This window comes from Zeugodacus cucurbitae, chromosome 2 (assembly GCF_028554725.1).
Source record: "Zeugodacus cucurbitae isolate PBARC_wt_2022May chromosome 2, idZeuCucr1.2, whole genome shotgun sequence".
NCBI classification, from domain to species: domain Eukaryota; kingdom Metazoa; phylum Arthropoda; class Insecta; order Diptera; family Tephritidae; genus Zeugodacus; species Zeugodacus cucurbitae.
Genome location: NC_071667.1, coordinates 37,726,154 through 37,751,218, shown reverse-complemented (window position 1 = coordinate 37,751,218; position 25,065 = coordinate 37,726,154). Strand labels below are relative to the sequence as shown.

Here is a 25,065-nt window from a genome sequence, read left to right as displayed (position 1 = left end):
CGAAATATCTCCTGTCGTCAAACAAACAGTCAGCGCATTCGCGTCTTGGCTCCCACGTCACTGTTGACAGTCATAACTTTGAAGTTGTAGATAATTTCGTCTACCTGGGAACCAGCATTAACAGCAATAACAATGTCAGCCTGGAAATCCAACGCAGAATCACTCTTGCCAACAGGTGCTACTATGGACTAAGTAGGCAATTGAAAAGTAAAGTCCTCTCTCGACGAACAAAAACCAAACTCTACAAGTCTCTCATCATTCCCGTCCTACTTTACGGTGCAGAAGCGTGGACGATGTCAACATCCGATGAGACGGCACTAGGAGTTTTCGAGAGAAAGGTTTTGCGGAAGATTTATGGTCCCTTAAGAATTGGCAACGGCGAATACCGCAGACGATGGAACGATGAGCTGTATGTGTTATTCGACGACATAGACATAGTCCAGCGAATAAAAAAACAGCGGCTACTCTGGCTAGGACATGTTGTTCGAATGGATGAAGGTGCTCCAGCTCTGAAAGTATTCGATGCAGTACCCGCTGGTGGAAGCAGAGGAAGAGGGAGACCTCCACTCCGATGGAAGGACCAGGTGGAGAGGGACCTGGCTTCGCTTGGTATAACCAATTGGCGCCAAACTGCCAGAAGGAGGGATACGTGGCGCGCTGTTTTGGACTCGGCTATAACCGCGTAAACGGTGTCTACGCCAGTCAAGAAGAAGAGAATTCGGTAATAATGGATGACCAAAGATCACAACCAATATAGTGAGCAGTAGGAGAGGCACTGAAACACTTAAACGCGAACAGCTGTGAGCAAAAAACGAAAAACACAAAATCAGTATTCAAAGTATAAAAGAAGAATTTATAACAACAATAATTAATTGAAATGACTCGGCACAAGAATTTAAGAAAAATAATTAAAATAGTACTAAAATATAAGTACAACACAGAAGCAAAATAGCACAAAATACTTAGCTTTAGATTTCACTTAGCAAAAATATATTATATTTAATTAAATTTAATATTTAAGATAAAAATTCACAAAAATTCAGGAGCCGAGAAAAAATACGAGCTTCACAGTTGACGCGTTGCCAGACCTGATTATAAAGATGAAATATTTGTATGTATGTTAGTAATGAATAAACTCAAAAACTACAATGTCGATTTCAAAAATTATTTTACCATTAGAAAGCTACTTTCACCCCGAGTAAAATAGGCTATATTTATTGCTACAATCTCAATTTTCTGGAAATAGTTCCCCGGTGAGGGTATCAAAAAGACTCCGTGATGGAGGATCTTCACTTAGGATCGCAATCGCGTGCCGGAGAGTCGAGTAACGAGTGCTCGCAGCTGCTTGCTGAACAAAATTTAAAAACCTGCCAAGTACGAGCTTGAGAGTCGATTACAGAGCGTTTGCAGCGGTTTGAAGAACAAAATATTAGAAATATACAAGCTCGCATTAGGGCGTCGAACTCTGAGCGTTTCCAACGCCTTCATAACACGAGAGAAAGACAACGGACACCAAAGACTAGAAGTCGTAATCAAGTTTTAGTTCATTAAAAATAAAATATAATTTCATGTTCAATTTTCATCATTTTGCTTTTTTTAAAATGAATACCCGCAAGAAATGCAAAGTATATACATATGTTTGAAAGAGTGCGTATAAGTGTGTAAGACTTTTAAAATGTTTGTTTATTCCCGTGCGAAGCCGGAGTGGTCTGCTAGTTTTTTATAATTTTCTTTGTAATTGAATTGCACTACTTTTTCTGAACTAGTCACTTTTTAATTTTTTGTATATTCCATTGAATTACATTACTTCTTTATTAAATAAGCATATATATTTACATATATGTAGTGTCCTACCGATACCAAATTTTTGGCCGATGCCGATTAATCGGCCAGTTGACAAAGAATCTGCCGATGCCGATGTCGATTCTTTCATCAACAACTTTAATTAGGAAATTAGTATAGTAACAAAAGAAAAACAAATACAAATAACATAACAAAATAAGTAAACAACTCAGTAAAATATGAGCATTACGGCCAATTACAGCATTAATGGCTTGATGACATTATTTCAAAATCTCAACAAGTTGTTAAACAAAACTGTGCATATATGACCAAAATCGAATCTTACTAACAGTGCTAAATAAAGCCATTAATTTAACACTAAACCTACCAGAGCGATCAAATGTCCGCTTTTGAAACTTTGAAAAATCATTATTTAATATTATATGATATTTATTTTGTGTTTATTGTTAATTGTTTATCCTAAATTCTGTATTAATCACAATCAACTGGAAAATAGTATACAGTACTTTTCGCTTAATTGCACATCAAAATTTGCACAAATTTTCGTTCAATTAACCGGGGAATCAATTAACAGATACTCGCTTAATTGCACAATTTGTTCAATAAAAATAATCCCGTTTAAATGAACAGTTTGTTCTATTACAGGAATCACGCTTATTTGGACCATTTGTTGAATTAAGCGATTACGTGGGAATCAAAATTAGAAATTTTTTTTGTCTTATTAAATTGTACAATATTAAAATATTATCTAAAAGTATGAAATCGTCATGATTACAATTTCAAGAATGTAAAACTTTAAACGGATTTATCTCAAAACTCGAATTTTGAAGTCAGTGGACACGATTTCTTTAAAAGTTATGAAGCGATTCTGTTGAAAAATTTCCACACATCTTTATTACAACTATTTTTCGAGTCAGTATATGGCGAAAATTTTACCACAAAAGTTAGTTTTTTTGCTCAAAATCTATCAAGAATTAAGTTTTTAATCTTTTCTTTTTTCCTTCGTTCATTAACAAGAAATATTTTGGTTCGTTGATTTTGGATGAACCAATAATGAGTAATGATGTCCACGGCAAGAACCTTTTTTGGACACTTCATGGAAGATGAGGTAACAACGTCTAAGCTTTCGGAATTTGTAAATATTAATTTCACCAAATACTGTTTAAATATGTATCTTTAATATACTGAATGAAATATATGATTGTATACATTAAAAAAAATGTAAATATACTTATGTTTTCAACCTCTTAAACCCAACTAACCCTTAAAGGAGACAAACTTGTGTTCATATGTACATATGTGCACTTAGAGTTTTTCAAATATTTGAATATTTTTTAACATTATAGGAGAAAAAGCAATAGCAATATTTTGTACATACATACATAGGGATCTATGAATCTATTTATGTACATACTAGCTGATTCCGCAGTCGTTGCACTGCGTGAAATTATTTGTTTTGAAAACAAAGTTGAATTTGTATAGTGTTGGAAAACATTTATTTGCGATTTTTCTAATTTTTTTTTTCAATGTAACGCAGCTTAATAAACAACATTTTTTGTTTTCTGTTCCGGTGCGTAAATGTACAGAGAAGATGATTTTTCAACTCGTGAATGAAATTTATGCCACACACCTCCAGCGACTGTCTTTGATACCTGTTGATTGTCATCCCAAATGCAAGTCTCATTGGACACTGAATACGTTTGAACTGAAATGGCAAATCGTTGGAACTCAAAGAAATTCGTGGAATCAAGCATTCTGCCCCTTGTTAGTCCCTTTAAAAAATTCTTGCAACTATTACATTATTCGATAGCTGCTTGAAGATTGCGAAGCATAATAAATGACAAAGAATTTAGAAATTTCACTGGATACTTCACAGCTTCGTCTTCATTTTCAACATGATCGATCGATGTATATGAACACAAATATCCCGGAAGTTGACTTTAAGTCGTATAGATTAAGTCATCGACATCGGTATTTTTGACAGTTAAAAATCTGGGTGCACTCAAGCAATCGTAGTTACGATAAATTTGGCTAATGTTCGGATTGATATCAAACCATTAGAAGTATTAACCGGAATTTGCCCAGTTCTTTGCAGATCTTCTGCGGTGCTATCCTGTTGCAGGAACACACGCATATTCATGGTCAATCATATGGTTTTCGCGTGCCGCCACAAGTACGATGACTTGAGACATGCGTTCAATTCCTCCGCCGCTGTTGATTTCGAAATAACAGAATGTGCTTGTCAATAACAGTATCATTACGCCACCAAAGCGATGATTATTATTCCACAGATCCTTCATTGTTCTGTCAAGTGCTTATAGAAAATTACGCTCATCTCATATATGTTTCATAGATTTGCATGTTTAACTGAAGCTACAGTATCGTATGTGCCGTTCTTCCAACTTCAAGTAGCGTTGCTGCAATTCCAGTAGATGCGAGAACCAACGTAATGCCATTTTGAGATCGAATTGTTGCCAAAATCACGTTTATTACACATTTACCACTGTTTCTTCGCTCCTATTGGTCGTGATCCTATATAGCCTTCCTCGATAAATGGACTATCCAACACAAAAAGAATTATTCAATTCGAAGCAGTAGTTTCGGAGATTAGCGCGTTCAAACAAACAAACTCTTCAGCTTTATAATATTAGTATAGATGTACATACATATTATTGAAAAATTATTCAGTGTTGATTAGAAGATAAGTTTTTTCAACAATATTATTTGGTGGGATTAACTGGGGAAATTTAAAAGGAAATTTAGTTTTGATGGCATATATTTTGAACCAGCTAAGCGGAAAAATCAATTAACCGAGTCCAATTATCCTAGAAAATTTACATGTGCTTTCATATGCTATATTTTTTGCCCGATAACACCGTTCAATTAAACGGGGAAACCAATTAATCATAGAGTCAATTAAACGAAAAGTACTGTATCTTATATTTCAAAAGTGGTCATTTGACTGTCATCTGTTGAAATAGTTATGTTTATAAAATGTGTGGTTTAGTGTTAATGCAAAATTATTGAATTTCTTTATACATGACTTAAATTATCATCGTGATGAATTATTATTTTATTTATCAAATGTGAATCACAGTGTTTTATAAGGTAAACAGAGAAATTCAAATTGTATGCTTAAAAAATTAAAAAAGTGAAAAAAATGTATTTTAGTGTAATCCGAAAGAAGTAGAAAGAATCGGCCTAATATGGCCGATGCCGATGCCGATACCAAGGCCGATTAATCGGTCGGTCTCTACATATATGTATAAACTATAAATATTATACTTTAAAACGTTGTTGAAAAACTAAAAATAAAACAATTTTGAACAAAAATGTGTCATTTGTGATAAATTTATGGTCAGTACTGACAAATTGCATCTATGATAAATTTATGGTCAGTACTGACAATTTTCATATATTATTAATTTATGGTCGGTACCCCGTAAAAGACATGAGAGTGAACAGTACAGATGAATAGTTCATTAATTCTAAATACTAATCTGTTAGAAAGAGATGACGTATACGGTTGTTTATATTACTTTTTCCACGCTGCCCTTAAGAAAATGATAGAAACTTTGTTCTACATGCTGACGAAATATTGATCAGCTTTGACTGTCAGATGAGCGATCAAATGAATGGCACTGTTCTTGCAGGGAATTGTAAACAATGTAATTGTGTGGGTTTTTTGTTTGTTGTCGGAGGGGGTACTTCGCAGTAGCAGTATGCACGATTCATACCGCCCGCTATAGGTGCACCTCATTCGGGACCACGCCCAAGTATGAGTATTTATACTATACTGGACTTGCGAGACGGTACGCCTACGTACTAAACCCTAACTCCGTCTCCTGTAGCCTTACTGGGAACCCTGTGGGACCTCCGTTAGGCATTTCATCGCAGGGCAAAGCTGAGCCTAGAGGCTCACGTCATTCGATCGCTGTTCACGACTCTAGCTTCACTACTTCTTTGTTGTTCTATTCTCCTTAGATCCTGGAGTACCAGGGCTGTCATCTTTTCCATTATATACCACACTTGTCTCGACTGCAGCATATATGGCACAATGTTCTACTCCCTCATCGTGTCCGTACTTGTACAAATACTCCCTGTAACAACCATGCCCCGTAAGGAACTGTGTCAAGTAGAAATCAACTTCGCCGTGTTTCCTTTCCACCCATGCTTGTACTTTTCCAATTAATCGGTGTGTCCATCTACCCTTGACTGATGAATCCCAGCGTGATTGCCATTCATTTAAGCTAACTTGTCTTTCTTCTTTACGCTCTGACAACGTTAGTTTCCGGCCTATACAGACGCAATGTCGTCAGTGGCGAACGCAGAAAAAAAATTTGGGGGGGGGGGGGGGGGGGGGTGTGGTTTAGGTAAAAAGACAATGTTTCATTATTTTATTCACAAATTGAAGTCTAATCTTCTTTTATTTTGGGCCATAACATTTAAAATCTCTTCCTCCGTCACGTCTATATCTCTATGGATATTCAAGAGAGCCATTCCGTTCAGGCGTGCTTCTCCAGTTTTATTTCTTAAATATGTTTTAAGCCTGCGAAGTGAGGAAAACGATCGTCCACTTGAAGCGACAGATATAGGGATTGTTGCTCCAATCTTTAAAAAACGATGCACTGTTTTGAAAATTTTTGCATCGCAACAATTCAACGCGTCTAAAAAAGTTTTGGATCTCTTTGTTAGATTTAACCAGTTCCTGAAAATATATTCAAAATTTTAGTTAGAAAATATAATCTGAAGAAAAGATTTTTAACCTTTTCCACATTCTAAAACACCATTTTCTAAAACACGAACAGTCTCCTGCATCTCAATAAAAATGATCTAAAAACGGTATATAAATTGATCTGCGGTAATATTCTTCCGGTTCGCCTTCGAATGCAAAAATATAAGGAAAATGCAAAAACGGCACAAGAACAAAACACACGTGCGCACATAATTCATTTGTTCTATTCTCATTCACGCTCTAATCATTAGTGACAAGTGTTGCCTCGAGCTAAAAAAATTAAGTATATGTTGCCAAGCAAAAAAAGTATCAAAAGCACAACCGTTGTTTTAAAAATTTCATTTGAAAAACAAATAATAAGTAAAGTTGTGTATCTAATTCAGAACAGTTTTTTCTGGTGGTTTTTATTAAAAATGTAGACATTTTAGTTAAGGCACTCAAGTATTTTTTTGCAATCAGCATATTTTTTTTTAATTTAAATTTATTTCACAACAGTTTGCTCATGGAACGAAAACTGAAAGTCATAATAAATGAGTTTTTATTTTTCCTGTATTATGATTAACAATAAACTCTAAAAAAAATAATAGAAACCTTATTGGTGACTTTTCAGTTCAGAACTAATTTTCAAAAGAAGTCCATTTTCGACTCACTATTCCCCTTAAATCTAAAAAAATCCAGTTCAGCAGCCACAGAGTTATAAGGCAAACTCATTACTATGAAGCAAATTAAAAAAATGTCTCTGTCCAGTTTATATTTTTCTGGTGATTTTAATTGGCCTACATTCCCACAACTTTTTAATACTATCCAGATACAATGGGTTTGTTTTTATAGTTTCAAAAAATTAAATTCTATCAGCAGAAAAGTATCAAAATAGGCCGTTTGTGAACAAAAAAGTATCAAATCACAAAATTTAGAAAAAAAAAGTATCAAAAAAGATATCAAAACGGCAACGCTGTTAGTGACTAATGTATTCATTTATTTTACATATACATACATCGTCGACAGAAAGATTGCTTTGAAAACAACAAATTACAATTTTTCAAATGACTATGTAGAATTAAATTTTATTATTTAAAAATTCAATTACTTTGGGGGGGTTTAACACCCCAAAACCCCCCCCCCCCTGCGTTCGCCCCTGAATGTCGTATATTCTCATTCATTTATTTTACATATTCATACATCGTCGACAGAAAGATTGCTTTGAAAACAACAAATTACAATTTTTCAAATGACTATGTAGAATTAAATTTTATTATTTAAAAATTCAATTACTTTGGCCCCTGCGTTCGCCCCTGAATGTCGTATATTCTCTTCAGTTCCCTTGCCATTATGTCTGGTGGCATATTACCAGATATAACGCCAACAGCTTCATGCGAGACTGTGCGAAATACACTGGCTATCCTGATGGCACTCAGCCGGAACACCGGTTGTACCATTCTGGCATTTGTCTTGAGCATTAATGCTGCTCCCCATATAGGCACTGAATACATAAAAACTGATAGGCTAACCTTGGCCAGAAGTGCTCTTCTGCTCTGTTTTGACCCTCCTATGTTTGCCATTAACCTCGATAAGACCATGTTTACCCGCACAGCCTTTTCACAAGCTTTCTCTATATGGACCTTATAACAAAGTCGCGCGTCAATCATTACACCAAGGTATTTCAACGATGGTTGCGTTGTAATGTAGTATCCGTCTATGTTAAGGAATATATATTCCATTTTTTCCGGCATGCATGGTACCTTTTTAAGTTCTAGCGAACGTATTATATGTGGCCAGTAAGTCGAATTAAACTCATTTTTAACATCAAAGGTAACGATTGCACAGTATTTTTTGGTTCTGTACATCCACCTTTCTCCTTCTATGGCTTTCTCTGCTATACTTGTGACTCTTTTGAGTGCATCAATAGTCGAGCGCTTTCTACGGAAACCATATTGGTTTCAAGATAAGCCTCCAGTTTCACCTTCCAGGTAGTTTTCTAGATGTGTGCAGAATATTCGCTCCAGGATTTTACCCAACGTATCGATCATGCATGGTCGATATGAACTCGGTTCAACTGCCGATTTGTTCGGCTTTTGCAAAAGTACCAACCGCTGAATTTTCCATATTTTTGGAAATACTGCTTGTCGTAGGCATCGTTTGAATAGATCTGTGAATATCTCTGGTCTATGTTTAATTGCCGTTTTAAGAGCCCTATTCGGTATACCATCTAGGCCAGGTGCTTTAGAGTTGCCTTGCTAATGTGTTTTACCACTGATCCGCATCGTCACATTCTTCGAGGTTTTCATCAATCATAAGCTAGATCCTTATCTAGGGTTTCAATCTTCCACCCTTTTACTTGCACCTTTTTGTGGCAATCGTAACCCCTCTGAAGTCGCATGTGTTTGCTAATATTTATCATTATTGCAAGGTGGTCACTCTGGGTATAAATATTACATACTCGCCAATCAACGTGTCGAAATAAGACCCTGCTGGCAAAAGAAATGTCGATAATGGATCCACACCCGTTCTTTTCGAAAGTGTTTTGCCTTCCAGTATTTAACAGTACAACGTCCAGTAAGGCGAAGGCACTACCCCTATGGTTTGTAGATTTTCTGCCCCATTTTAGGGCACAGGCATTAAAGTCTCCTGCGATTACGTTGGGTTTAGTTGTCATTGTCTCTTTTACCAGGTCGTTAAATATTTTTTCATATTACTGCAGTTGTATACTGGGCGGTATGTAGCAGCTGTAGAAATAAATCAGACCAATTTTAGCTTTTATGTAGTATGCCTTGTCAATTAATGGTTTGTCTTGCAGCATAAGCGTTTGTCCGCATGCCCATAGTGCAACTTTTTTTGTGGTATCCGAGATCCACTTGTCAAAATGTTTGTTTTTATACTGTTCGCATATTAAAGCTTCGTCAATATCATTGTCATAAACAGTTTGCGTCAAGAGGTCCTGAGCCGCTTCACAGTGGTTCAGGTTTATTTCCAGTATTTTCATGTTTTGGGTTTGTTGATTGCTGCTGTACATAAGGGGCATTTCCGGCTTCCTATTTGGTGGTCGGTGTTCGTTCTTCCGCTGCTTTTACACGCATTGCAAAAGGGTTTATTAACACATGCTTTCGCAAAGTGACCTTCCTCTCCACATTTGATACAACACCGACTCCTATCTTGCTGGTTGTTACATGCTTTCGCCAGATGTTCGTATTCCAGGCATCTGAAGCATTTTTTCAATTGTGTCTTCTCTCGAATTCTGCACATAGTCCAGCCGATCTTGATCCGTTGTAGATTCAATAAGCATTTTGCTTCCTGTGCATGAAGTTTTATCACTGCCGTTTGAGTGCCTGCATATGCTAGTCTGACGCTTTTGATTGAGTCTTCGTTGAAAACTCGGAGCTCTTTAATTTCAGCACGAATCGTTTCTGTAATATCTGCTTTTGTTGTGATATCGTCTAAATCCCGCACTTCCACTGTGATCTCTTCTTTTAGCGTTCTGATTTGATCCTGATCTCCTAGGAACTTCCCTATCTCCTCTCTGTATCCTTCTGTGCTTCCCTTTTGTGTTTTCTTGAGCTCCAGTAATATCTCACCTTTAGCTGTCTTCTTTATGCGTGTTACATCTTCGCCCAGTTCTTGCAGCATTTTGTTCTTTTTGAACGCCCGAAGTATGTCTGCATATGTCATGTCACCAGTTTTGGTGATTACAATAGCTTCAGGTCGTAGGTTAGTCGTTTTGTTCTTATCTCGTTTTGCTTTACTTTGCACAGTGATCCAACCTTCTTCTTTGTCGATTCCACCCTTACACCTTTAGGAATATTTTCTACTCCCTCGCGATTCACATTTTCGCTTGTTTTCACCATCGACCTTTCATGGGAAGTGTTGGTCCTTTTTGGTGGAGCCTTTTTGGTGTTATTTCCACGAATGTTTGGTCGATTACCATGTTTCTGACTACATTAGATTCCCGCTGTCTAATGTGGTCCTCTTGTGCATAAATGTGTAACTTAGATATTGCATTTAACATATCCCTCATTGGATTGTTGATATAGCGCTGTGGCGGACGCATCTAATATGTCAACTTTAGAATCATTTCTCACAATTCATACATAGAATCTCGTTGGGGTTGTACTGCTTTCCCTATCGGCGTGTCCTCTTGTAGAGCCGGTGGTGACGATTTTGCCCTAGTGGGACTATTTTCGGTGGGTACCTTCACTGGCGATCTAGCTAGGCGAGAAGCCTTTTTAAAAGGATCTATTCGATACTCGCTCTTGTTAATTTATCAACATTTGTGTTCGCTTTCCGAAACGAGGTTTTCTCTGATTCCAGTATATCACTTTCATCACGACTATAAATACAGCTAGTGACACCGCTATATTTATTGCTGCTATTCTCATTGTTGTATGTTTTTCCATTCGTTTTCTCCATTTATCAGTTATTCCAACGCATCATGTGCAGGGGGGCGGGCCGAAAAAATCAGAAACGGGTGTACCCTCGGGGACGATGCCCCTACCCCAGTTCCCTGAGGCCTGTCCTACGCTTTACCGGTTCCGGATATACTCGGACGTACCGGCGCTCGCCCGGGGCAACGCTGTCTACTAGTTCTGCGCCCAATGTACACTTCCTGACCAGGGCCCGAAGGGGCTGGTTACTGATTCACATCGTGGCTAACACTTCGGTAAAGCTAACTCACATCACCAGTGAAAACAGCTGATGATGTTTCAAGGGACTCCACGTGCGCCCTGGCATGGACCCGTTGTTGTTACAGCCGCACCTAACATGGTGAACAGACGCTGACCAGGATGCCGCTCCCTTTGAGTCCGTCGCGCCTGGAATTTGTAAAATCAGTCACTTATATTAGAGAGATAGTCTGCATTGAACCGCGGAACGATCAACATCTAAGTGTTTGATGCTAATAGTGTGCTAATAACGTGTTAATAGTTTACTAATACTCAACCTGAAACGGTAAAATCGCGAGAAGTACACAAAAAAAAAAAACTCCAAGTCTACAAATAAAAACTAAAAATAATAACAATTAACATAAAAGATCAGAGCACTGGGAGACACTCGTTGGTTGCCTCTCAATGCACCTGACAATCAACCAGCTATGGAATTGACTATGGAAACAACAGCGATTAGTGTAGAGAATGAAGTAGAATGGCAGACTGTATCAACACGTACTTATGCTGCTAAGAGAAGCAATCACTCCTCTCCCAAACTCTTCAAGAAGAAAATACAAGTGTTAAACGTCGACGCGGGTATGTCACCAAACGTCAATAGGATTGCTGAATTAGAGGCTGGGAGCAATAAGCAAGATGAATGTGATGAGACAACCTCTTTAAGAGAACAAGCCATAAAGCCGCCACCAATTTTTGTGCCAGATATTAATGACATAAGTAAAATGATAAAAATGTTTAGCTCAGTAATTCCTCATGCGGATTTTAATTATAAATCAACAGCAGATGGGCATGTTAGGATAATGGTTAAAAATGTGAATTCTTATAGACTTTTAGTAAAACACATGAAAACTAAGAATACACTGTCCAACAGCATTTTTGGAACAGAATAGCGACCCTATAATTCTGAAAGGGTACGTTGAGTAGATCATTTTTGTAGAACAATCTTATGGTCCAGCACGTCTGAGTTTTTTTTTACAGTGGATCAAAGTTTTAATTTTTTGGTCGAAGGGAGCATTATACTATATGAAAAAAATGTTGTAAGTTAATGTCTGAGAGAATTCTTATGGCCAGAGTTGTATTGTGGAATTGTATGAGGATTATTTTTGTGGAAGATCTTAACCCTCTAACTAGTTTCTTTATGGGTCAATTTGACCCTTTTTTCGAGAAAATCAAAAAATATCCTTTAAAAAAGGACATTTAAGGATTAAAATATTCTACGAAAATGTTTGGCGGAAAATTTCAGTGGGGGTCACCAAAGACACCATTGTTGTAAATAAAGCTCTTTACGATTGATAAAAAAAAATTATAATTTTGTTTTAATAGTGGTTTATTATAGTATGTACAGCAGTAGTAGGACAATGGATTAAAGATTAAACTTAATATGATTTCCTGTATTTAGCTTGACGTGAATGTTCCGATGTGTCAAGGTTTCTGTACAAACCCCATACGTATTCAGCAAGCATTACAGTTTGGGATTTCCCTTTGAATCTTTCTTCCAATACCTTTATACCCTGATGAAACCTTTCACCGTGTTCATCTGAAACCGCTCCAAGGTTTTTTTTTAAAAATTGAGATGAGAGTGCAGAAAATGCAGCTTTAGTGACATCTTAACGCCAATATTGTTAAATCCGATTAGCATGCTTTCAATATTTTCTGCATAGTTTTGTGCTTTTGAGTTTCCAAGGAATTCTGATATAACCAGCTGCATAAAGTCAAATGCTGTCTTTTGCATATCAGACAGATGACCATAAAATTCTTCATCTTGTAATAATTTTCTTATATCGGGTCCAACGAGCATTCCTAGAAAAGGTAGTTTACATTAAATGAAATAAATTATTTCTTCAAACCGTATTTTACCTTCTTTTAATTTTGCTGCAGATAATCTGGGGAAAATTGTTTGAATGCGTTTGAAAGCATATCCTTGTGTATTTAAGCTTTTAATAAAATTTTTCACCACGCCCAACTTAATATGCAGCGGTGGAAGTATGACCTTTTCTTTTGGGACAAGAGATTCATGGATTACATTTAAGTCACCAATAATATTTTCTTTACGTTCTTCGAAATATTTAATATGATAATGGCTGCTGGTAGCACGTGAATCCCATTTACAAAGAAAGCACATATATTTTGTGTATCCTGTTTGCATTCCAGTCAATATTGCAATCATTTTGAAGTCTGCGCATACTTCCCATTTATATTTATAGTATTCAAATTTCTTTAAGAGATTTGAAATATTTGCGTATGTTTCCTCCTTTTTTGTGGAATTTGTGGATGCTGATTTCCATTGTGCAGTAAAACTGCTTTTAAGCTGTGTTTTGAACTATCTTTAAATAATCGCCAAGCGGAAGGGTCCAGTGGAAGCTTTAGATATTTTAGAACCTCTTCAATACTGCAACAGTATTTTTTAAAATAACTTTCCAAATCGGCGTGTCTTTTGCTTGGCGATGTAACTTTTACATCGGCTTTTATCAAATTCCTGTTTTTCAATCTGGAACATAATATTTCAGCTTTCTCTTTTGTTAGTCCTAAATCTCTTACAAGATCTTCAAAATAAGCTTGGTCTATCAAATTAGGACATATGTGTGTTTAAACCACCAGGAGGCAAGTAACTTATATCTGATATGTTTTCAACCGCCGCTGTTATTTCTGTATTGGCGTTTGTCATATTGGCCGAAAATGTATGTGTAGGCGGCTGAGGCACCGGAACACCTTCACAGCGCACTTCTGGTAAAATTACATTATTTGTTGCTTCGTATGTCATTATCGCGTAGTGCCTTTGGTTTCTACCAAATTTGTAATTTACGCAGAAATAGCATGTATCTGATTTGTGATTTTCAGGTTCAATCCATTCAATAGGCGCAGAAAATGGCAGCGCCTTAGTACCGCCTTTGTACCAGGTCAAAAAACCACTTTAGTAGTACATACAGTTTTTGGTATCCAAGCTTCACATAAAAATCGTATTCCAAAGAAAAGAAAATATGGTTCTTCAATTGTAGGGAAAATCTTTCTTCTGCTTTGAAGGTGCGTAAAATGTCGGCAAATAAAACAAAACCAATCTCTTAATTTGCAAACAGAATCCGCCATGCTTATTTAAGCTTTAATTGTTCTTTTTTTATATTAATTTTAGTAAAAATCACACCCGATATGTACTGCTTAGTAAGTCAATTATGATTAATTTTATCACACCCGATTTGTAAGTCACAGCTGACTAGACGCGAGAACTCAGTGTTTGGCCCGGCTGAACTTGACGACGTTTTCACCTACTTTGCATATGTTGGAGTGTAATTTTGCCAATTAATCGTAAAGAGCTTTATTTACAACAATGGTGTCTTTGGTGACCCCCACTGAAATTTTCCGCCCAACATTTTCGTAGAATATTTTAATCCTTAAATGTCCTTTTTTAAAAGATATTTTTTGATTTTCTCGAAAAAAAGGGTCAAATTGACCCATAAAGAAACTAGTTAGAGGGTTAAGATCTTCCACAAAAATAATCCTCATACAATTCCACAATACAACTCTGGCCATAAGAATTCTCTCAGACATTAACTTACAACATTTTTTTTCATATAGTATAATGCTCCCTTCGACCAAAAAATGAAAACTTTGACGCACTGTAAAAAAAAACTCAGACGTGCTGGACTATAAGTTTGTTCTACAAAAATGATCTACTCAACATACCCTTTCAGAATTATAGGGTCGCTATTCTGTTCCATTCAAAAAGTCTTCATTTGTTGGACAGTGATATTAGTTTCCACACATATAAACTAAAACAAGAAAGGGCTTATAGAGTAGTTATTAAAAATGTACATCATACTACTGATATTAGTGATATAAAATCTGAACTAGAAATATTGGGTCATAAAGTTAGGAATATTGTCAATATTCGAAGTCGCTATACAAAACAACCACTGCCAATGTTTTTTATTGATATTGAACCAAATAGTAACAACAAAACAATATATGATTTGAAACATATTAATAATGCGATGGTAGTTGTTGAGCCACCTATAAAATCAAATGACATCGTACAATGTTATCGCTGTCAAAAATTTGGACATACAAGGACTTATTGCACAAAACCATTTAACTGCGTTAAGTGTGGACTTAACCATCCTAGTTCTCAATGCCAAATGTATTAATTGTCTTCAAAATCATCCAGCCAATTATAAAGGTTGTAATGTATATCAAAAACTTGTCCAACAGAAAAATTTAAATCTAAGCAATAGACAAAAAAAATCAGTCAAAAACTGGAAATTCTTTCACTCAACTAAATCAAAATACTGATTCTAGTGCAACAAGAGGAAATTCTACATTCGCTGAAGTGCTGAAAGCTAATCCTGAGCAAAATGAATGCAACACTCTACAAAAAATTGAAATTCTACTTAATAGACAATTAGAAATGACTAATAATTTAATAAATATGATGACAATGCTAATTAATCAACTATGCAAATAAATCTACAGCTTGCGCTATGGAATGCAAATGGTTTATTAAACCATATCCGTGAATTGGAAATATTTCTTTCCAAATATAATATTGACGCTATATTTATCTCAGAAACACATTTTACATCACGTTCCTATTTCAAAATTAGAGGCTATGATCTCATTAGCAGCGATCATCCTGATGGCAAAGCTCATGGAGGAACTGCTATCTTAATAAAGTCATCAATAAAATATAAACTTGAAGAAGGCATTTTAAGTCCTCAACTTCAAGCAACATGCATCAAAGTTAGATGCGGTTCTTACAACATAGTTCTTTGTGCAATATATATTCCGCCACGATTTTCTATGAAACAACTAGAATTTCACAACTTCTTCGACAAACTAGGTCCTGTCTTCATTGTAGGCGGAGACTTTAATGCTAAGCATCCTTGGTGGGGCTCGAGACTAACTAATCCAAAAGGAAATGAGTCGTACAAATGTATAACAAATGATCGTTTGTCTGTTTTATCTACAGGTGCGCCAACATATTGGCCTTCTGATCCAAAAAAACTACCCGATCTTTTGGACTTCGCTGTATACAAAGGAATTCCTAGGCATATGTTTTCTATTTCAGGAAATTTTGATCTGAGCTCTGATCATTCGCCAATTCTTGTCACTGTAAACCTGATGCCTGAGGATATAAGAAGACAAAAATTATTAACTGCGCAAACTGACATCGATTATTTTCATCAATATTTGGATGCTCGTATAGATTTGAATACTCCGATTAAAAACGAATTTGAACTAGACAGTGCAATAGAGTCACTCATTCAACTTATTTATGAGGCAGCATCTCAAGCTAATCCAATTAATGAAGCGCATGTTCCTAACAAAACTCTCATTCCATCTCAAATAAGAGATATGATAAAAAAGAAACGTAAATTAAGGAAAACTTGGCAAAATAGACGACTACCAAGCGATAAAAAGAAATATAATCAAGCCACTAAAGATCTCAAAATAGCTTTAAGCGATTATAAAAACAAGACAGTGTCAGATTTTCTCAAAAATATTGATGTTGATAAAAACAACGGGTACAGCTTATGGAAAACCACGAAATATTTAAAACGCCCAAATAGAAGAAATGTTGCTATAAGAAACTGTAATGGTTCTTGGTGTAAGTCTGACTCAAGTAAAACTCAAGCGTTTTGTGAATACCTCAAAGATATTTTCAAAATGCTTCCACTTAACAGTCATTCAGATGAGGAAGAAGTAATGGGATTCCTAGATGTTGCCTGCCAAATGGGCCTTCCAATAAAACGTATCTCACAGTTAGAGGTTGAGGAAGAAATAGAAACACTTAAAAATTCGAAAGCACCAGGATATGATGGTATCGATGCAAAAACGATTAAAGCGCTTTCAGAAAAATGTATGCAATATTTAACGTTGTTATTCAACACAATTCTTCGTCTTTCTCACTTTCCAACGCAGTGGAAATGCGCGGAGATAATACTGGTATTGATATTAAGTCACCTTGACCAATTCAATTATTCAACTTATAGACCAATTTCTTCAATTATTCAACTTGAGTTAGAGAGAATAGAAACATGGATGAAAAAATGGAATGTTAAAGTAAATACTGACAAATCAGTTCACGTAACATTTACTAATAGAAAAGAGAGTTGCTCTCATGTATATATAAATGGCACTCCTATTCCTCAAAAAAATTCTGTAAAATACCTTGGAATGTATCTTGACCGACGACTTACGTGGAAAGATCATATAAAAGCTAAGAGACAGCAACTTAAAATTAAGACAAACAAAATGTATTGGCTCCTTGGCTCGAAGTCTGAACTCAGTCTTGAGAATAAAATTAAATTATACAAAGCGATCTTAAAACCAGTGTGGACATATGGTATTCAGCTGTGGGGTACGGCTTCCAAATCAAATATTGAAATTTTACAACGCTATCAGTCAAAAACACTAAGAATGATTGTAAATGCGCCATGGTTTATAACAAATGAAAATATACATAAAGATTTACAAATTCGTTACGTAAAAGAGGAAGTAAATAGACTATCCGATAAATATCTTAACCATAAACTAAGTAATCACAATAATACTTTGGCAATCATCTTACTAGATGATACTCAAGAAACCCAAAGACTGAGAAGATATCATGTCCTAGACTTGCCCTTTAGAAAATAAGTACATATACTAAGTAAGTAATATATTAAGATATATTATAATAAAAGAAACAATGTTTTAATTCTTTATACTGTTATTTATATTGAGATAATCACTTTTGCTGAATGTTAATAGGACAGATTGCAAATAAAAGATTGTTACTATATAAAAAAAAAAAAAAAATTAGAGAGTCCTCTGTCGCAAGAGTTTCATCGGATTAGCTGGCTTTTAACCGCATCCTACCGCTCCACGTCGGGGATTGGTTATTCGTTGAAACTTACTTCGCATCTAACATGCAACTACAGGCCTTTCGGCTATCCGCGACCTGCCGACCCCTCCGGTAGTTTAGAGCTCAGCTGAGATGCCTGATCCAGCAAGAACCAGGCCAAAGGGTGTAATTGTGTGGGTAAACAACTACAAAAGTGTGATTGTAATTTCTTGAACGTGTAAAGTCCGGGTTATACATACAAAAATTAAGGTTAATGAATGTTCCCAGCAAGTCATGGGTACTGAAACTCCAACACATTCAAAGAAATTTTAACAACACCACTACATACACACATACACAACAAAGGGTAAAATGTGCATAAACATTTAACTCAACTCTTCTCTCATACAGCACCCTGAATGATAGAAAGAAACAACCAAAGTTCTCGTGTTTGAACAAGTTTTGTTTTGAGCTATATCATGGCTGCTTGTGAAGTTTTATTTTGCGTGTTTTATTTAATTCAGTGATCTGCAGCCAAATTAAAGTATAAATTATTGAAGCACGCATTTTTAAATAAGTAAAACGTAAAATAAAAGTTTTCTAAGGCCAAAATATGGAATTGAAGAGGGTGATACAGTAATACTTCATTGCACTATCAATTCGAAGCACGCAATAGAAGCCAACAATGGTCAACATCAATGGCGAAACCATTGAATACGTAAATAATTGTTGAATATAATAATATTATCTTGCCTTAAATTCTAACTAATTAATCAGATATTTCAAACCTCATATGACACGTTAAAGGTACGCAAACTTATTGGTGTCACTTATTGTAGCAGCGTAGAACTTTCGAAGCGATGGAATATGTGCTGCAAGCAAATCCAAAACTATGGACGCAAACGCTGCTACATGGAACACAAATCATTCACACACCAGATATTACGTTCAATGTCACTTTTTTGCGTGCAATTAAACCTTTTGGTCAACACAAGCACGAGAATTGGAACGACATGGTTTAGGTGCTTTTGAAACCGTTTATTTTCACGACGTGTGTCAAATGGGTTTTGCCAATGAGCTAGAGGGCAAAGCAGTTTCAGTATCTTTGAGCTTACCGGCACTTGGCCGTGCTATTAGCAGCTAAAACACAGAAATTAAAGGGTAAATTTAAATGAATGTTTGTGCTCATAGAAATTTAAAAACTTTTTGTATCTTTAATTAGGAGGACTTTTTTGATTCATTTTCACCTTGTATTGAGGAATCATAACGTTGTTGTATCGCTTTACAAGGACATAAATTCACCGAAATTAGTTCAATGGAAATACTACAGCAAGAGCATGGATGTTAAGACTTGAACGGTGCCGTGTTAGATTTAGAATTCCTGAAACATAAGGTAATTATTACCAACTTTTATTACAAACTTTATAAAAATTCAAATTTTACTTTATATTTTATAGAAACCCTCCTCCCAGATGAATCTAGTACTAGTGAAATTAATGAAAGAACAGATCTTATAAAAACTCCGAAAGAAACCAAAAGAGTCCTCACATAATGTGCGCAGCTTACAGTTCCAGACCGCACGGGGTATTTGACATTTTCCACTCTTCCTCCAGCCTTTGTCCGATAGCAAAAATTGTTCAAATATTCATTTTCACCTACTTTATACATATGTATATAGTGTAGTACGATAATATATGTATAAAGTAAATATAATAATAAACAACTAAATGGCATGATATTTTCAATAAATATGTAATATAATTAATGATTTTGTTATTAAATTCTCATTTGGGATTTTGGTAGAACTAACCGAAAACAGAAGGTATAGTTTCTGAGCTTTTGTGGGTCGCAGTACTGAAAGTGCACGTGGAGTTTTGGTTCGCAGTTTTGGGTCTTTCACCCGTGATTGTACCAATACCATTCCCCAAATTGTGCAAGAGGTATATATAAATTGCTAAAACTTTCATTGAAACTGCGGGTACCGATCCCTGGCATTTCGCCGGAGAACTCGCCGGTACCTATCTTGCAGGGTTGCTACTCTATCTACCGAGATTGCCATTTAACTACAAAATGTTAGCAATGTGTACGAGTATGTGTTGGTAATAGGGCCCCTACACCACACAAAAGCATTGCACATAACTAGACTTGTGCAGGTCAATATTATGCGAATTATGTTGTAATTCCGGTATTCAGCTTGACACGATTGTCACATATCTCTATTTGTCACAATTGTGTATTAGCGACCCTGGCACGATTCCGATTACTTTGATGGTCGGGGTTTGACAACTCCGGTATAAATGGGGTATCAGCTGAAAGAGGAGGCTCTCCATAGCAGGAATATATATAAATATGCGTGATCGTACTTATAATTTTTGAAATATTCATGTATAAAAGTCAAATTTTTTCTATAAGTAACACATGGTATTTCACACACTTGAACGCTATTTTCTCACATTTTTCACTTCACATATTGAAAATTACACTATTAACATTCAATTTAATTCAAATTCTAGATTTATTTAAGGTTTTTAAGCAAAAATTACTTATTTTAAAATTCATTTAGCACACTAATAGCTGAAAAGGTTTTTGTGTTTACAATTATGTGGAAACCGAGCGTTGCCACATGTTAGAAACCATAGATGATTGATTTTTTAATGTCTGCGTTTTATTTATTTGCATATCATACTTTTTTGTCGTAGAACTTTCTTCTGCATCAAGTATGTATATAAAAATTTTTCCTGGGATGTCCGAATTTTTTTTTCGCGTAGAATTTATTTCTGCACTGGCGCCCTTCGGTCGCGCTTCAAAAAAATTACCCTGGTCGAGCCAAAACCGGAGTGTCAAAAGTTTTTTTCGCGTAGAACTCCTTTTTGCACTGGCGGCCTTCGGCCGCGCTTCAACAAAATAACCCTGGTCGAGCTTAAAACAGAGTGTCCAAAGTTTTTTCCCGTACCCTGGTCGGGCCAAAACCAGGGGTGTCAAAAGTTTTTTCGCGTAGAACTCCTTTCTGAAGTGACGGACTTCGGCCGCGCAAAAAAAAATGACCCTGGTCAAGCCAACACAAGTGTTAGCAACATAAGAGATTGTCCTGGATATGATTTGTAAACATTTATTTTGTTAAATAAAAGAAGAGGAATTTTGGCAAAAAAAGAGGAATTTTCGCAAAAAGAGGAATTTATGGATGAATTTATATATGGTATCTACAATATGGCAGCGCACGTTTTCCGCATAATTGTAATCACATAAATCTTAGAGTGAAAAGTGAGTTTTAAAATAAGTAATTTTTGTTTAAAAATCTTTAAATAAATGTAAAATTTGAATTTTATTGAATGTTAGTAATGTAATTTCAAATTTTTGAAGTGAAAAAAGAGTGTAAAATGTGTTATAGTGTGAAATTGCTTGTTGAAAATTTTGATTTTTTGATCTTCAAAGCGGAATATCTCGAAAACTAGGCGTCTGCGGTACCTAAACCCTGTATATTTTTTTAATCGGGAGGACGTGCTCTTCCTAACGGTACCCTCAGATCGCGGCGCCATAGTAATCGAAATTGTGCCGCGACCCTGTTAGTCAGGATGTATAATTTTGGTATTCTGGCTGATACAGTCTCAAAAATGTTCACCAAATAGTGGTGAAAAGAAAAGCAAGCTATCAGCTATTATATTTAGATTGCGCCTACGAGTGTAGCTAAAACATAAGTACTTTGTTATCCATTATTGCAAAATTACAAATATTAATACATTGGGGCTAATCATCGAATCCGCACGCATTCGATTTCGATACGATAAAGATTTTCGGTCGAAAATATTCATCCAATCATTGATTCCCTCGATAAACTGCTTTACCACTAGGTGAGAACGTAAAACAGTTTTATGGACCTTTGTCGACAAATTTGATAGTGTCTGTGTTTTTTACTTTGTTCAAAAAAATTAAAACCCCAAAAAAATATTTAATTCGCCTGAGGCTCTTTGAGAAAATTCTTTCGCTATTTCGAGGAGGCAACTTTAGATCGTTTTTAAACATCTTTAATTTATTTTAGTTACTCTGTTTTTGTCTCTTGTTTCTAAAATTAAATGGGTATTTTAGAAAAAAAGGAATACGGGAGTTCTACGCGAAAAAAATTTTGACACTCCGGTTTTGGCTCGACCAGGGTGATTTTTTTGAAGCGCGACCGAAGACCGTCAGTGCAGAAATGAGTTCTACGCGAAAAAAAACTTCGGACATAATTTAGTCCGTCATCAGTAATTGTTTACATAAAAACTTCTAAATGGTTTATTTCTTTTACATTTCCGCACCTCATTCACCAACGGATAGATTTTGACCAAAATTTTCGATTTTGCGGATTCAATGATTTCGTAGTTAGCGACATCTATTAGCCGCGGAATGTATTGTTCGGGTCGGTAAGTAAAATTAAAATTTTTTATCGACGTAAAATTTTTCGATCGAATCGAACCATTTTTCGATCCAAACGGATTCAATGATTAAGCCCATTATATCTCTTCATCCTCTATTTTTTTTAATTATAATATATATTATATTAGGCCAATTGCATCATCCATTATTGTGCTCTGGGTTTTTCTGTGACCTGGTTTAAAGCACATAACAAATGAGAGACAGGGGCCCTATTCTGTAACTCGATTCGAAAATGAATTTTCTCGAATTCGAATGCTTTGAATTGAATTCGCTTTCGAATAGTGAATCCGAATTAAGAAAATTTGCAACTATGTAATTCGAATTTAATTGTCAAATGTATTCGAGTTTCGTATAAAATATTCGTTAGTTTATGAGTTGTAGAATAAAGACGTTTTAAAAAATGTAAGTATTTTAATAAGTTTTATTACATATTATACTATAGATAAATTAAAAAAATATATATTTTTATTAGGGACTCGGTTAGCAAAAGTCAGCACACTAAACAAAGCCAATTTGAAATAATGGTGGAGTTTATGGAATCACATCCAAACTTGGCCAAAGGCTACATAAAATGTGCGGACGCTAAACAAACAAGTAAGCATTTGTGGGAGCGGTTGAGTGAAAAATTAAATGGAGATGGACCACCCATACGGGACATGCCTTCGTGGAAAAAGGTAAATTTCTGTGTGAAGAAAATTATTTTGCTATTATACGTTACCCGTGCTTTGATTTATATTTATTTTATTTGCATTTAAGGTTTGGGCGGATTACAAAACCCACATTAAGGCTAAAGCTCGCAAAAATAAGTTGCATATGTCGGGGAGTTTATTCCTTCAATTCAGTTGAATTAAGGGCATTTGACTTACTGCAGATAAATCAAGCGGTGGATGGGATAGTAGATGCTCAAAAGTTCGGTGCGGGAACAAGTGAAGTCACACAAAGCTACCAATGTGAAACCACGGATCCAAGCACTCAGAACGACATAAGTGATTTGCAAAATTTTGAAGAACTACCACCTTTAACACCACCTTCTCGCCCCCAAACGTCACCCAAATGTAGCACTGTGCGGTCACGTACCGGTAGTAAAAACAATCTTTTGAAAATGCAAGTAGACGGGCAAATAAAGTTTCACAAAGATTGTACCAAGATTTAAAAAGACGTGAATTACAATTTAAAATCTTTAGATAAGTCTAATAAGAAACTTCTTGAACAAAATGAAGAAAAAATAGAACTAGAAAGACAAAAACTAAAGTTTGCAAAGTTAAAGCATGAGTACAAAATTAAAAGCGAGAGGAAGAGGAACAATATAAGAATTGCAAAACTTAAAATCAAGGAACAAATGTTAAATGTTAATACCCGTTAATTTTATTTATTGAAATTAATGAATAATTGAAAGAAATGAAATAAATGGATTGCTTTTTAGTTACTTTATTTAAATTACGAGCGCAAGCTTATTTTAATTCGGTCTCGTATTGTTTGCGCAATTTGTGAAAACCCGTTTTGAACTACGTTGGGTAAAGCCAAATTAGATAGTTCTTGATTCATTTCAATTACTGTTGGTGCTTCAACGTTGTATATGAGGCAAATGTTATGCAGGGCACAACAAACGTTCAAAATTTTAACAACTTTTTTTGGTGCATAGTGAAGTTCTCTTCCAGCAAGCAGGCATCGAAAACGATTTTTTAAAATTCCAAATACACGCTCGATTATTGATCTTGCTTTTGTAAATTTTTCATTGTACAAGCTTTCAAGTGAATTTTCTTCTGCATTGCGGTAAGACAAAAGGAGCCATGGCTCTAATGGATATCCAGAATCACCTTAAGTAGGATAGATAATGAATAATTAGTAAGCGTTATAAATACAAGTACAAACTGTTTGAATAAAATAACCCATCAATTCACCAAGATTTATCTCCATTTTGGTAGTTGGATAGCATGTATTGACGTTCGTTTGAAAGGCTCCATACGTGAGCATCGTGTGCTGCTCCACCATAAACTCCATTTACAGCTCTTATATACATGTTATGGTCACAAATCTAATTATAAAGTATAATAAATAAGTCTGAATAAAACGTCGTAATATCAACTTACCACCATAGCATTGACGCTATGCTTTAGCTTTCGATTAAAAAAGAGACGTTCATCTTTTACTGGTCTAACCATCTGGATGTGAGTTCCATCAACAGCACCTATTATTCCTGTTAATCCAAATTTTGAATAAAAATAATTCTTAGCTTCACGTTTTTCTTGTGAGCTCATTTCAAATTTTATGTGTTTCGGACACATTGTTTTTTCAATAGCATTCAACACTTCTGCAATACATTTAGATGTAGTGGATTATAGTGGCTAACCCTGCAAACCGGTCTTGTCCTATTTAATGTTGATTAGCCGCCTTGACCAAGGAATTTTAAAGTAGCAGCAAGTTTTATAGCTGGATTTACTGCCGTGGATCTTATAGGTACCGTTAGTTCTTCAGTTATGCCTCTTAAGACATAATCAAAGGCTTCTTTAGACTGTCGAAAGTTTTGTATGAAGCTATAATCCCAAATGCAAAAACAGTTTATAACCGAACATAATACATATGTACATATCAAATTACCTTTTTTGCGATAATTCCATAATATTAAATTCATTTCTTATATATCTTCT

General features: G+C 35.5%; 2 long non-coding RNA genes across 3 annotated transcripts; both read left to right on the top strand.

The window, feature by feature from the left end:
* The first annotated feature begins 17,993 nt into the window (after window positions 1-17,993).
* LOC128919971 (uncharacterized) lies at window positions 17,994-19,629 on the top strand. Of its 2 annotated transcripts, none has more exons than XR_008470078.1 (4): window positions 17,994-18,725; window positions 18,785-19,168; window positions 19,230-19,400; window positions 19,465-19,629. It is a non-coding gene; the product is annotated as an uncharacterized LOC128919971 (long non-coding RNA). The 2 variants fall into 2 exon arrangements; XR_008470079.1 differs by having other exon boundaries at window positions 17,995-18,725; window positions 18,815-19,168.
* Window positions 19,630-21,312: 1,683 nt separating this feature from the next.
* On the top strand, window positions 21,313-24,124 carry LOC128919972 (uncharacterized). The gene is made up of 3 exons (XR_008470080.1): window positions 21,313-22,819; window positions 22,890-23,091; window positions 23,174-24,124. It is a non-coding gene; the product is annotated as an uncharacterized LOC128919972 (long non-coding RNA).
* Window positions 24,125-25,065: the final 941 nt, after the last annotated feature.